This window comes from Lissotriton helveticus, chromosome 1_1 (genome assembly GCF_964261635.1).
Source record: "Lissotriton helveticus chromosome 1_1, aLisHel1.1, whole genome shotgun sequence".
Classification (NCBI taxonomy): Eukaryota; Metazoa; Chordata; class Amphibia; order Caudata; family Salamandridae; genus Lissotriton; species Lissotriton helveticus.
The window spans coordinates 752697527-752711355 of record NC_136057.1 but is presented as its reverse complement, the minus strand read 5'-3'; the positions used below and the strand labels follow the sequence as shown (position 1 = coordinate 752711355).

Genomic DNA, 13829 nt, shown 5'->3' with positions numbered 1-13829 from the left:
CTCAGCCAAGCATGGCGACGAATCGCCACCGTTGTGGACATCGCCCGTCCCAGTGAGTCGGTCGTGTCGAGACCACAACGGATCGAGTACCGCGCCGCATCCCGGCCTTCAACTAAGGCCCGTGTGAGCTTGTCCCGCACCTCCTGGGGACATTGCGGCAGACACTCCTCGACCGTATCCCACAGGGAGTGGGTGTAGCGGCCCAAGAGGCACGCGGTATTACAAGACCGCAGTCCAGCGCTCAAAGAGGAAAAGACCTTTTTACCAAACTGGTCATACCGCTTTGATTCCCTATCGGGCGGAGCCGACGGAAATGCGGACTGCGAAGTGGAGGCCTGGATCACCAGACTCTCCGGGGAGGGATGGGTGGACAAAAAGGCAGGGTCGTCCGAGCATGGACGGTGACGCCTCGCGACATTCCGGTCAACCGGCGCACCAGAAGCGGGCCTGGACCAGGTGCCCAAAAGGACATCCGACAGGGCCTCATTAAACGGCAGCAGAGGCTCCTGGGGGCATGACTGCGGTTTAAACACTTCGGTCAGAATGTTCGGCTTGACCTTCGCGACGGGGAGCTCAAGGTGCAAGGCCTTGGCAGCCCTCATCAGGACCACCGAATAGGCAGCACCTGCCTCAGACGCCACAGGGGACGGAGAGACAAACCCAGGGTTGGGCGACTCGTCCAGGCCACTGGCATCACCCAGATCACCTACCCAGTCCACATCATACTGGCAGGCACGGGATAGAGGGTCCTCAGACCCCTCCCAACCCTCTCCATACTCATCGTCATCATACCCATATTCTGGGTCGACGATATAGACGTCGGGGTCAACGGGCCCCATCGGCGTCGAATCCGGCGTCGGCCGACGCCGGTCCGACTCCGCGTCCGGAGTCGGGGAGGAAAGGGGGGTGGCGCCGCGCGGCGTCGGTGCCGGGGACCCGACGCCGGCCGGAGCCGACGGCGGAGTCGCTGCACCACGCGGGGGCGGTACCACGGGTTGGCCCACAGGAACCGACGCCGGAGAGGCCGGGAGACCAGCCGGCGACGAACCAGGGGGAACCAGCGGCGCCGGGGCCGGAGCCGCCGGCGGCGCCGGGGCAGGAGCACCCGAACCGCTCGGGCCCCCAGACGGGACCGACGGGCCCGCAGGCGCCGAAGGCCCCGCCGGAGAAGACCTCGCCCTCATAGCAATGAGGAAGGCCTCGATCTCCTCACGCGACGCGCCTTCCCCAGGGACCGACGGGTATGGGGTAGACGGCGTCGGCGACCCACGCGGGGCCGCGGGGGTGGGGTCACCAGAGCCCCCGGCCGCAGTACGCGGGCGTCGGGGGGAGTCGGGGGTGCGATGGCGACGCCCCGACTTCTTGTGCTTACCTGACGAGCCGGAGGAATGGTGGCGACTCCCGGAGCGCCCATGGCGGCTCCGCGATCGTTCCCTCGACCGCTCCCTCGACCTCCGACCGGACCGGGACCGCTCTCGACGCGGGGCCGACACCCGGAGCTCGAGAAGCTTGCGGGACCGCTCCCGCCTAGCTTTTCCAGTCAAGGCCCGACAGTCGACGCAGGACTCCACGTCGTGGTCCGCGCCCAGACACCGGAGGCAGAGTCGATGGTGGTCGGTGACCGACATCATGCGGTCGCACTCGTCGCAGCTCTTAAACCCAGGCATCCTACCGGCACCGTAGAAAGATTAAGTTTTACAAACACTTGGTCAAAAGACCGGAGTACTGCTCTTCGGATCTGCGCTAACTGGCGCGGAAAAAAGAAGAACTGACGTCAGCGCGCGGAGGCGGCGTCTATATACTCCAGCGACGTCATCACGGCGCACGACGCCGACGACGCGGAGCCGCAGGGGACGCCTGCAGACGACGCCTACCGACGCGCAGGGGTACTGCTACGCAAAAGTTTCCGGATCCAGACTGACGCCTGGGGATATTCTAAGGTAAGGAATCTAATACTAACCTGTTTCTTTCAGATCATAATAATCAGATAGAGCGTCTGTAATACCTGATGGAGACATGACTATTTCGCCTGTTGGGGTACGGAGTTGCGCAATTGTCCTTTGTGCCCTTTCTTTCTTATCCAGCCAGGCTAAGAGTCTGCCCGTCTTATCACCCTGTTCGTAAATAGTATGCCGAGTGGTTTGAAGCCGGAGCTTGACTTGTGCCTTTTGAAGTTCAGTCAGCTCACATTGCTTGAGGCGTAGGGTATGAGCTGTTTCTGCAGTAGGGTCAGCCTCATGTAGCTTCTGGAGCGCGATCAGTTCAGCCTCAATTGCCTCTAGGTCGCCCTTCAGCGCCCGCCTGTGTACCGTTATGGACGAGATAGCCTGCCCCCGCAGCACTGTCTTGTAGGCCTCCCATAGGACCCCTGGGGACTGTACAGAGTCTGAATTGTCTTGAAAATAGTGCTTTGTGGCTGTAACAACATCCTTTCTAACTTTGGGGACCCGCAAATAGCCAGGGGCAATGGGAAAATTTGTTTGCGCACTTTGGTATGGAGGGTATAGGACAAACTGGTCTACTTGGGTGGCGATCCAGTTCTCCATTCACTACTGCATTAAAGTCCCCCCCAACAATAAGTTCTCCCTCCGGTAAATCCAATAACAATGCACTAAGAGCTGGAAAGGTCACTGCATGGAGGGCAGGGGGAGCGTACACCAGGACAATATTGAATTGCTTTCTCTCCCACTGACACGTTATTGCGGCAAATCTTCCGAGGGCTTCTACCCTTACCTGTTGTACAATTAAGGGAAATATTTTCCGTACTAGGATGCCAACCCCTCTAGAGCCCCTAGAAAACTCTGAGTGTGCTATCATTTTGTATCCCCAGCGGTCTAGGGCGCCTGTCATTTTTAAAGCTAGCATTTCACTTTACATTACCAAAGCTAGCTTAATATCTACGACACAGGAATACACATTTTTGCCGCAATATTCAAAAAGCATAATGCTTTATTAACAAACGTAGTGCTCAGATAGAGAACTGAGACTCCAGGGATTCCACCGCAAGATAGATATAGAGGAATTAGGGTGATTGGAAGGCTACATACCATGTGCAGCCCTTCATTCGACATGCACATGCTTTAAATGAGCACCGTATTTACATTACACATTCAGGCACGGGGAGATTAAGTGTTATGCCCAGAATCCCAGGATGTGGACGCGACACCGAGGCTCGAACCCTGGTCTCACGCACCTTTGTGAACCGGGCCCTCTGACTTTGGAGCTAGCATCCTGTTAGCCAGTCTCCAACAGATAACATAAACAATTGTCCTGCCCATATGATTGATTTTGCTGCTATATATTTTTTGTAAAATAGGATTTCCGCAATTCGCCATCACTCTGTTTAATGCTGCCATTCGTTGAAATGTTGCAGCCTGAATGTTATAGAGCTGTATATTTCAATCAAGGAAAATCAAGGCGCTGCCTGAGCAGAAGAAGTGGGTCAAATCCAAACTGCAGTCAAGGAGGCACAGCTTCGAAGTTCCAAGTGGACAGGGTGAATTTGTCATGTACATTTGTTTTTGAGCCATAAACATTTCACAAATTAACGTCGATCAACATGTTGTAGCTTGACACCAAATCCTCTTGCTGTCAGCACTGTAGTGTGGTTTGCCATGCTTTGTCTATGATATTGCAGAGAATTGATGGCGGTAATTGTAACACTAGAAATCATTTTGTAAATTCTTTATAGCCACTAATTGCTCATCCGCAAGAGGAGCTCAGAAACTGAGCCTGGGTATGCTCCAGGCGCTGAACAATACTTGATCTGCCAGTAAGAGATATGTCCAACCTGTTGGGAGCATTGACATAATGAGGTAGAGCCTCGAGTATGACTACGCTGAGTTTGGTGGCGTTTTTTGAACTAATTTGCTAATAATTATGACTTTCCCCATTAAAGACCTACAATAGGGAGTTTATTCTTATACCATGAAGCCAAATGGTGTCAGATTACTACTGAGGCACATAGGGAAAGCGCACTCGTACTTCTAACGGTGATGTGAGCCCACAGTAGTATCTATTACGCACTAAAAAACTACAATAGTGAGTGAATTTTGGACGTCTGGCGAGAAGTTGGCAGATCTCAGCCAAGCATGGCGACGAATCGCCACCGTTGTGGACATCGCCCGTCCCAGTGAGTCGGTCGTGTCGAGACCACAACGGATCGAGTACCGCGCCGCATCCCGGCCTTCAACTAAGGCCCGTGTGAGCTTGTCCCGCACCTCCTGGGGACATTGCGGCAGACACTCCTCGACCGTATCCCACAGGGAGTGGGTGTAGCGGCCCAAGAGGCACGCGGTATTACAAGACCGCAGTCCAGCGCTCAAAGAGGAAAAGACCTTTTTACCAAACTGGTCATACCGCTTTGATTCCCTATCGGGCGGAGCCGACGGAAATGCGGACTGCGAAGTGGAGGCCTGGATCACCAGACTCTCCGGGGAGGGATGGGTGGACAAAAAGGCAGGGTCGTCCGAGCATGGACGGTGACGCCTCGCGACATTCCGGTCAACCGGCGCACCAGAAGCGGGCCTGGACCAGGTGCCCAAAAGGACATCCGACAGGGCCTCATTAAACGGCAGCAGAGGCTCCTGGGGGCATGACTGCGGTTTAAACACTTCGGTCAGAATGTTCGGCTTGACCTTCGCGACGGGGAGCTCAAGGTGCAAGGCCTTGGCAGCCCTCATCAGGACCACCGAATAGGCAGCACCTGCCTCAGACGCCACAGGGGACGGAGAGACAAACCCAGGGTTGGGCGACTCGTCCAGGCCACTGGCATCACCCAGATCACCTACCCAGTCCACATCATACTGGCAGGCACGGGATAGAGGGTCCTCAGACCCCTCCCAACCCTCTCCATACTCATCGTCATCATACCCATATTCTGGGTCGACGATATAGACGTCGGGGTCAACGGGCCCCATCGGCGTCGAATCCGGCGTCGGCCGACGCCGGTCCGACTCCGCGTCCGGAGTCGGGGAGGAAAGGGGGGTGGCGCCGCGCGGCGTCGGTGCCGGGGACCCGACGCCGGCCGGAGCCGACGGCGGAGTCGCTGCACCACGCGGGGGCGGTACCACGGGTTGGCCCACAGGAACCGACGCCGGAGAGGCCGGGAGACCAGCCGGCGACGAACCAGGGGGAACCAGCGGCGCCGGGGCCGGAGCCGCCGGCGGCGCCGGGGCAGGAGCACCCGAACCGCTCGGGCCCCCAGACGGGACCGACGGGCCCGCAGGCGCCGAAGGCCCCGCCGGAGAAGACCTCGCCCTCATAGCAATGAGGAAGGCCTCGATCTCCTCACGCGACGCGCCTTCCCCAGGGACCGACGGGTATGGGGTAGACGGCGTCGGCGACCCACGCGGGGCCGCGGGGGTGGGGTCACCCGAGCCCCCGGCCGCAGTACGCGGGCGTCGGGGGGAGTCGGGGGTGCGATGGCGACGCCCCGACTTCTTGTGCTTACCTGACGAGCCGGAGGAATGGTGGCGACTCCCGGAGCGCCCATGGCGGCTCCGCGATCGTTCCCTCGACCGCTCCCTCGACCTCCGACCGGACCGGGACCGCTCTCGACGCGGGGCCGACACCCGGAGCTCGAGAAGCTTGCGGGACCGCTCCCGCCTAGCTTTTCCAGTCAAGGCCCGACAGTCGACGCAGGACTCCACGTCGTGGTCCGCGCCCAGACACCGGAGGCAGAGTCGATGGTGGTCGGTGACCGACATCATGCGGTCGCACTCGTCGCAGCTCTTAAACCCAGGCATCCTACCGGCACCGTAGAAAGATTAAGTTTTACAAACACTTGGTCAAAAGACCGGAGTACTGCTCTTCGGATCTGCGCTAACTGGCGCGGAAAAAAGAAGAACTGACGTCAGCGCGCGGAGGCGGCGTCTATATACTCCAGCGACGTCATCACGGCGCACGACGCCGACGACGCGGAGCCGCAGGGGACGCCTGCAGACGACGCCTACCGACGCGCAGGGGTACTGCTACGCAAAAGTTTCCGGATCCAGACTGACGCCTGGGGATATTCTAAGGTAAGGAATCTAATACTAACCTGTTTCTTTCAGATCATAATAATCAGATAGAGCGTCTGTAATACCTGATGGAGACATGACTATTTCGCCTGTTGGGGTACGGAGTTGCGCAATTGTCCTTTGTGCCCTTTCTTTCTTATCCAGCCAGGCTAAGAGTCTGCCCGTCTTATCACCCTGTTCGTAAATAGTATGCCGAGTGGTTTGAAGCCGGAGCTTGACTTGTGCCTTTTGAAGTTCAGTCAGCTCACATTGCTTGAGGCGTAGGGTATGAGCTGTTTCTGCAGTAGGGTCAGCCTCATGTAGCTTCTGGAGCGCGATCAGTTCAGCCTCAATTGCCTCTAGGTCGCCCTTCAGCGCCCGCCTGTGTACCGTTATGGACGAGATAGCCTGCCCCCGCAGCACTGTCTTGTAGGCCTCCCATAGGACCCCTGGGGACTGTACAGAGTCTGAATTGTCTTGAAAATAGTGCTTTGTGGCTGTAACAACATCCTTTCTAACTTTGGGGACCCGCAAATAGCCAGGGGCAATGGGAAAATTTGTTTGCGCACTTTGGTATGGAGGGTATAGGACAAACTGGTCTACTTGGGTGGCGATCCAGTTCTCCATTCACTACTGCATTAAAGTCCCCCCCAACAATAAGTTCGCCCTCCGGTAAATCCAATAACAATGCACTAAGAGCTGGAAAGGTCACTGCATGGAGGGCAGGGGGAGCGTACACCAGGACAATATTGAATTGCTTTCTCTCCCACTGACACGTTATTGCGGCAAATCTTCCGAGGGCATCTACCCTTACCTGTTGTACAATTAAGGGAAATATTTTCCGTACTAGGATGCCAACCCCTCTAGAGCCCCTAGAAAACTCTGAGTGTGCTATCATTTTGTATCCCCAGCGGTCTAGGGCGCCTGTCATTTTTAAAGCTAGCATTTCACTTTACATTACCAAAGCTAGCTTAATATCTACGACACAGGAATACACATTTTTGCCGCAATATTCAAAAAGCATAATGCTTTATTAACAAACGTAGTGCTCAGATAGAGAACTGAGACTCCAGGGATTCCACCGCAAGATAGATATAGAGGAATTAGGGTGATTGGAAGGCTACATACCATGTGCAGCCCTTCATTCGACATGCACAATTTTGAGACCTGTGTATGATGGTAATGCCGTAACTAACGTAGAAACGGTATCGCGCACTACAGTTCCCGGCATGCCTAGCGGAACACGTGACAGTCTGACGTCATGCCCGACAAGAAACATGGAAGTGATGAAACTGGCCAAAATGACCCGACCGGCACCTCCCCGAGACGGCCCAGAGGGACACCCGGAGTATTGGCGGACAGGTCAGGGTAGTGCATTTCCGTTTGACTTATTTCAAACGATCTCCATATATATGATAGAGCGGACAATAGTGCTAAGTAGCGGTAAAACTAACGAGGGAGATATTTGTTATTTGATTAAAGAACCTGCACGCATAGACACAATGCGCCTCTTTTTTTAACAAAGCTGGGGCTAAAGCCATCATGAGTATTTTATATGCGAATAAGGCGATCTTTTATCTGTCTAACAAAGGTTGAAAGAGCGGTGCCAGATATAGGTAGACAGTGTAATGCGGCACTCGATTAAAATTCCTTCAAGATGATTGGCGCTTTCACATGCAGGCGGTCGAAGGCGCTGAACAATACTTTTTAATTTTTTATTTCTACAATTATTTTAATATTCATAACTTGATCCATCTCTAGTACAAATAATTTTCCTACCTCAAGAATTAGAAAAGATTCACTAGCAGGCTTTTACGGTGTAGCTAAAGAGCATAGAAAAGGTACTTTGTGGTAGCGGTCTAGTTGTTCCGGAGACGGAACAGGAAGCAGCTAGGCAGGAAGCGGAAGGCGGCCATGTTGTTTTGCTGGCGCCGACCGCAAGAGGAGTCACGCAGCCCCGGCGCTCCGAATAAATACTTATACTGTTAATACTAAACGGAGTCAAACGTCTTTATTACAATGGCGACGAGTCGGGATCTATAAAGACCCGCACGAGCACACGCTACCTCGGCAATTACACCCGCATTGTGCGTGAGACACAGAATAAGCTCCGGAGCGTGGCAGAGGAGCTGGGACCAGTGCAGTTTTGGCGCGAAGGTGAACCACCACGCCCCCATGCCAAGCAACTAACAGCCAGCCAGCCAAGCATAGTGCACCACCCTACCAAGCTGGAAAAACGCCCAGAAAAACGCCCAGACAGCAGAGGGCACCAAAGGACAGTGAGGGACCACTGCTGACAACCAGGAGGGCACGTCTGTGTTGCGCACGGCGGAGGAACATCACCTGGTGACCAGGTACCCGGGCAGAGTGACACACGCTGGCGCAAAAAGCAGGCCCATCACGTCCAGGGGCGGTAGGGGCAAGGCAGGCGACATCCGACACCACTAGGGGCACGCTAGTGGAGGAGAGTGAAGAGGAGAACGGGGGAGACGAAGGAGTGGAGCAGGACGCTCCGGGCAGTCCGACCAGGCAGGCAAACGCCGCATCTACTGGAAGGAGGAACGCACCAACCATGGCGAACCCGAGCAATTCCCTCACGCAGCTAGTGCCATTTCTTACGAAGAGCGGAGAACCAGAGAGAAAATGGGAGGACTGGAAGAGGTACTTCCTAAATTACCTGGAGGCATTAGAAGAGGAGGGCGACACCCCATTCACAAGCAAAAGAAAAAAGAAAATTTTGCTCCACAATTTAGGCCCAGAAGGGCTCAGGATCTACGACACCATTGTGAAAAGTGAGAGGACGGCGGGGGACGCGGAAGTGTTTGATCACGCCATTGAGGATTTAGACGCACATTACAGACCAGTGGTGTGTGTCGCAATTGACAGGTTCAATTTCTTTCAGAGAAAGCAGAAAAATGGAGAATCAGTGGACGAATACGTGGTTGCACTGAAGAAGTTGGCCATCACCTGCAAGTTTGGAGCCCTACATGATGAACTCGTCAGGGACCAAATAATTATGCATACCACCAGCTCTCACATTCAGGAGAAGCTGTGGGTCAACGGCGACGCTCCCCTCAAGGAGATCTGGGCGATGGTAAAGAAGGCCGAGTTGTCGAAGAGGTGCGCTCAGGCGGCGAAGAGAGAAGCCCAAGAATCTCAAGCGGTGTGCAGAGTGATGACGCCCAACAGAAATGACCGATGGAAACAGAGTGATGCGAGGAGGAACCAAGGAGGTAGCAGAGCAGAGTTCCATGCAAGACCGCAGTCGGATGGCAGGACACACAAAGCGGGTAAAGCACAGTGTTACCGGTGCGGTAGCAGCTCTCACTTGGGCAACGACAAGGCATGCCCCGCCTTCAGGGCCAAGTGCTCCTACTGCAACATATTCGGACACTATGAGAAGGTGTGTCGTAGGAAGCCCAAGAGCGCGGTGGTGCGGCTGGTGGACCAAGAGCAAGGAGGGGATCCCAGCGACCAGGAAAGTGCAGTGGAAGAGGAGGAATTCCTCTACATCGACGTACAGATTTTAGAAATGGATGGCTCCAACACGGATAGACCCAGGCTAGACATGCACATAGGAGGAGTACCCCTGGAGATGATTGCGGACAGTGGAGCACCTATATCTATAATCCAGAGACGAGTGTGGGAGAACGATTTCGCACCCATTCTCAAAGACACTTTGTTACCCATGGACGTGAGACCGGTAACGTACACCGGACAAAAGATTCCCATGCTGGGCTATTGTCCACTCATGTTCGAATTTAGAGGCCGGCAGGCGCAATGTAAACTGTATGTTGCTGAGAAAGGCCCATCTGTACTAAGTTGGAAAGACCAGGGGGCTTTGGGAATTCAACTCAACCCGGGTGGCATAGAAAAAATTCTACTGATGGACATGGAAGTCAGGGAGAATGTGCAGTTGTGGCGGGCAACGTATCCGAGAGTCTTCAACGGGCAGATTGGTGAGCTGAGCAAATACACGCATCTCATCAAACTCAAAGAAGGAGCGGTGCCGGTAGTGCACAAAGTGAGGAACATCCCGTTCCGCAGCAGAGAGGCGGTACAAATGGAATTGGAAAGGCTGGAGAGGGAAGGCGTCATCAGAGCGATTGAGAGTGCGGAATGGCTATCTCCCCTGGTCGTTGCCCAGAAGCCCAACGGCAAGGTACGTCTATGTGTAGACCTGAGAGAATTAAATAAGAACATTGTCGTGGATAAATTCCCTCTTCCGCGCATCAATGAGATGTTGGCAAAAACTAAGGATGTCACATGGTTTTCCACGGTGGACCTATCATCTGCCTACCATCAAGTGAAGCTTCACCCATCGTGCACACACCTCACCTCCTTTATCACGCCGTTTGGGTGTTATGAGTTTGTGAGGATGCCGTTCGGCCTTGCCTCGGCAGCGGCCGTATTCCAGAAAATAATGCACAAACTGTTGAAAGACCTGAAGGATGTCCTTTTCTTCCAAGATGACATTTTAGTGATGGGGAAATCAATGCATGATCACAACGCAAAGCTTCACAAGGTGCTACAGAGGCTGCAGGATAATGGGTTGACGGCTGAATGGTCCAAGTGCAGTTTGGGAGTTCAGTCTGTCACGTATCTCGGTCATGAGATTAGCGGACAGGGAATAACACCCAAGAAGGCAAACATCAGAGCCATCGAAGAGGCACCCACTCCAGAAAAGAAAGAGGATGTTCGGTCATTCTTAGGAATGGCTGAGTATTACAGCAAGTTCATCCCACAGTTCGCAACCAAGACACACTTTATGAGACAACTGCTTAAGGATAGAAACAGGTTCCAGTGGAGTAAGGAAGAGCAAGCAGAGTTCGATGCACTCAAACGAGAAATGAGCACTGCAATTCCCCTCAAGGGCTTCGATCCCAGAGCTGATTCCGTTCTCACCACGGACGCAAGTGACCGAGGCCTAGGGGCAGTCCTGATGCAGAGGGAGGATTCAGGTGTGATGTCTACGGTCAGCTTTGCCTCCCGTTCGTTGACGCCTAGTGAGGAGAAGTTCAGCGTGGTGGAGAAGGAAATGCTGGCTGTAGTCTGGGCAGTGGAGAAATTCAGGCAGTATCTATGGGGAGCCAAGTTCCTTGTCAAAACGGACCACAAGCCATTAGTTCGCGTCCTGACGTCGAGCGGACATGATCACGCCACACCCAGAATCGCCAAGATGACCCTCCGATTATTGGACTTTGTCTATGATGTTGAACACATACCGGGGCCACAGAACAAAGTGGCTGACTTTCTGAGCAGGGCGGCGGCCATGGACGAGGCACAGAATGAGGAAAAGAATGAATGGGAAGGATATATGGTAGCAACCATTCAGGACACTCAGGAAGTAATAAGTGCCCAGGACTGGGAAAGTGCCTACAAAGAAGACACGGATCTGGAAGCAGTGAAAGGCTACGTGACACATGGCTGGCCTGAGAAGAGACATTTGAAGGAGGAGTTGAAAAGGTACTGGGAAGTTCGGGAGGAGCTGTCTATAGCGGACAACCCTGTGTTCCTACTCCGTGGTGACAAGGTGGTACCACCCCAGAGCATATTGGAATGGCTGATGTCCTTACTCCATGAAGGGCACCAAGGGATCACAAAGACTAAAGCGTTGGCCAGACAGGCATACTGGTGGCCTGCCATTGATGCACAAGTTGAACGGCACGTGCGCAACTGTGAGTCCTGTGCCAGGGCTGACAAATCTCAAAGCATGCTCAGGCCGCCATTGGGAAGATTTCCTATTCCGGAAGGTCCATGGGAAATGTTATCGGTGGACATAATGGGGCCAGTCCTGGACAAAGAGGGTACTCCGAAGTATGTACTAGTGGCAATTGATAAGTATTCCAAGTGGCCGGAGCTGCAAGTATTGGAACAGGTGGACACTGAGGCGGTGATACGTTTCTTGCGCACCACGTTCGTCAGCGAGGGCATCCCAAGGATCATCACCTGCGACAATGGTCCCCAGTTCACGTCTGAGAAGTGGATCGCCTTCACCAGCAGGAATGGCATTGAAGTGAAACACTCCCCGATCTACCACCCCGCTGGAAATGGACAGGTGGAGCGCTTCAACCGGGTGATAATGGGCACCATACAAGCAGCTATTGAAGATGGCCTAGATTGGGAAAGAGAGTTGGAAAAAATGATTTGGGCATATCGCATTACACCTGGAAGTACGGGATATAGCCCCTTCAAGATCTTAAGAGGCAGGGAAGCATTCACCAAAGACAATGCGGCCTGGAAGAAATTGGTGGTGCAGAGCAAGTGGTCACCAGCGGTGGTGAGAAAGAACCTGGAGAGAGCACAGGACATATACACTGTGCATTACAACAAAAGGAGGAACACGCGCAGTACGGAATTGGACAAAGGAGAGTGGGTGAGGGTTAAACTCGCCATCAAGAAGAAGAAAGGGGAAAGTAAGTTTTCTCCACCCCTCAAAGTAGTGGAGCCATACTCCCGATCTGCACTGCTGAGCGACGGAAAGGTATGGTCTATGGACAGAATGGCCAGGTGCAGCAAGATAATGAAATGGGAGGAGGAGATAGAAGAAAGATCGGAACAGGTCATTGAAGAAGGAGAAGGTGAAGTGAGTGTGAGACAGGAAGAGAATGTCGGAGGAAGTGGTGAGAGACAAGGAGAGAACGTCGATGCGGCTGATGGGAGATCTGCAGGCGAAGGAAGAGAAAGGGGGAAGCCAACAAGAGAAGGAAACAGAACAGAAGGAAGTGGTGAGAAGAGAGAGAGAGACAGAGAAGAGGAAAGCAATAGAGAACTAAGAGATAAAGGTATGATGGAAGGTGAGAGGAAGGAAGAGAGAATGGAGACTCGGGTAGGAAGAAGAACCAAGGTGCCGGAGAGATTCAAAGATTTCGTAATGGACTAGAAGTAAGACATTGTAAATTGTTGTGTGATTAAAAGGGGGGAGATATGTGGTAGCGGTCTAGTTGTTCCGGAGACGGAACAGGAAGCAGCTAGGCAGGAAGCGGAAGGCGGCCATGTTGTTTTGCTGGCGCCGACCGCAAGAGGAGTCACGCAGCCCCGGCGCTCCGAATAAATACTTATACTGTTAATACTAAACGGAGTCAAACGTCTTTATTACAGTACTTATTTCATAGTAGGCATTCAAACATTACTTCATGCAGTATATTTAAGGATGCCAACAAAGAACATGAAATGCAACTACAAAATAAACAACAAAAAAGCAGCAGATACGCCTAATGCACTTGAAGTAGTTACTGAGGCTTGAATTAATAATAGTCTTTGTGTTTTTCACTTTAGTTTCTGCGCAAATATGAACAGAGGATTCCAGGCGAGGTAAAAACAGGCTTCAAAATCAGGTAAGTATATGTATTAAATCAGGTAATCATGCTTTGCAGTGCATTAGCATGTCACCGGTCTGGTCAATCCTTGATACTTTGCTTATTCTTTCTTCTTTCAATGTTACAGGAGTGAGGGAACTTGAGGAAATTGAAGACGGCTAGTGAGCCCGGTGCCAACACCAAAGAGGACATGAGGAAACACCTGAGACGGTATTACCTTACTTGTTTTTCAGTTACCCTGCACAGGAATGGTGGACCCTCCAATCTCTCCCGCTGTGTTGTTTGTATTGGCGTGTCAGTGTTGGGTAGGATTGTTGTTGTTCCAATGTAAGATGCTCTCTTGTGTGTGCACATGTGTGTCTGTTGTGAGGTTTGAGATTTGGTGAGCAATCACAAGGTATTGAGAACAGAGAATGTTAGCAGCCCACGAGTGCATACAGTTTGTTGCTGATGGGCTTTCCTTGTATTATTTCATTAATTTGTTTTTCGATGTAGGGGTGGGGATGGGGTC

The 13829-nt window shown here is 53.1% G+C and overlaps 1 protein-coding gene and 1 long non-coding RNA gene across 2 annotated transcripts in view; one reads left to right on the top strand and one right to left on the bottom strand.

Moving 5' to 3' along the window:
- Positions 1-13829, bottom strand: part of ZCRB1 (zinc finger CCHC-type and RNA binding motif containing 1) — a 162304-nt gene that overhangs the window by 75640 nt on the left and 72835 nt on the right. The gene's annotated exons all lie outside the window — the stretch shown is intronic.
- LOC144770749 (uncharacterized) lies at positions 7263-13559 on the top strand. The gene is made up of 3 exons (XR_013599004.1): positions 7263-7361; positions 13278-13336; positions 13446-13559. It is a non-coding gene; the product is annotated as an uncharacterized LOC144770749 (long non-coding RNA).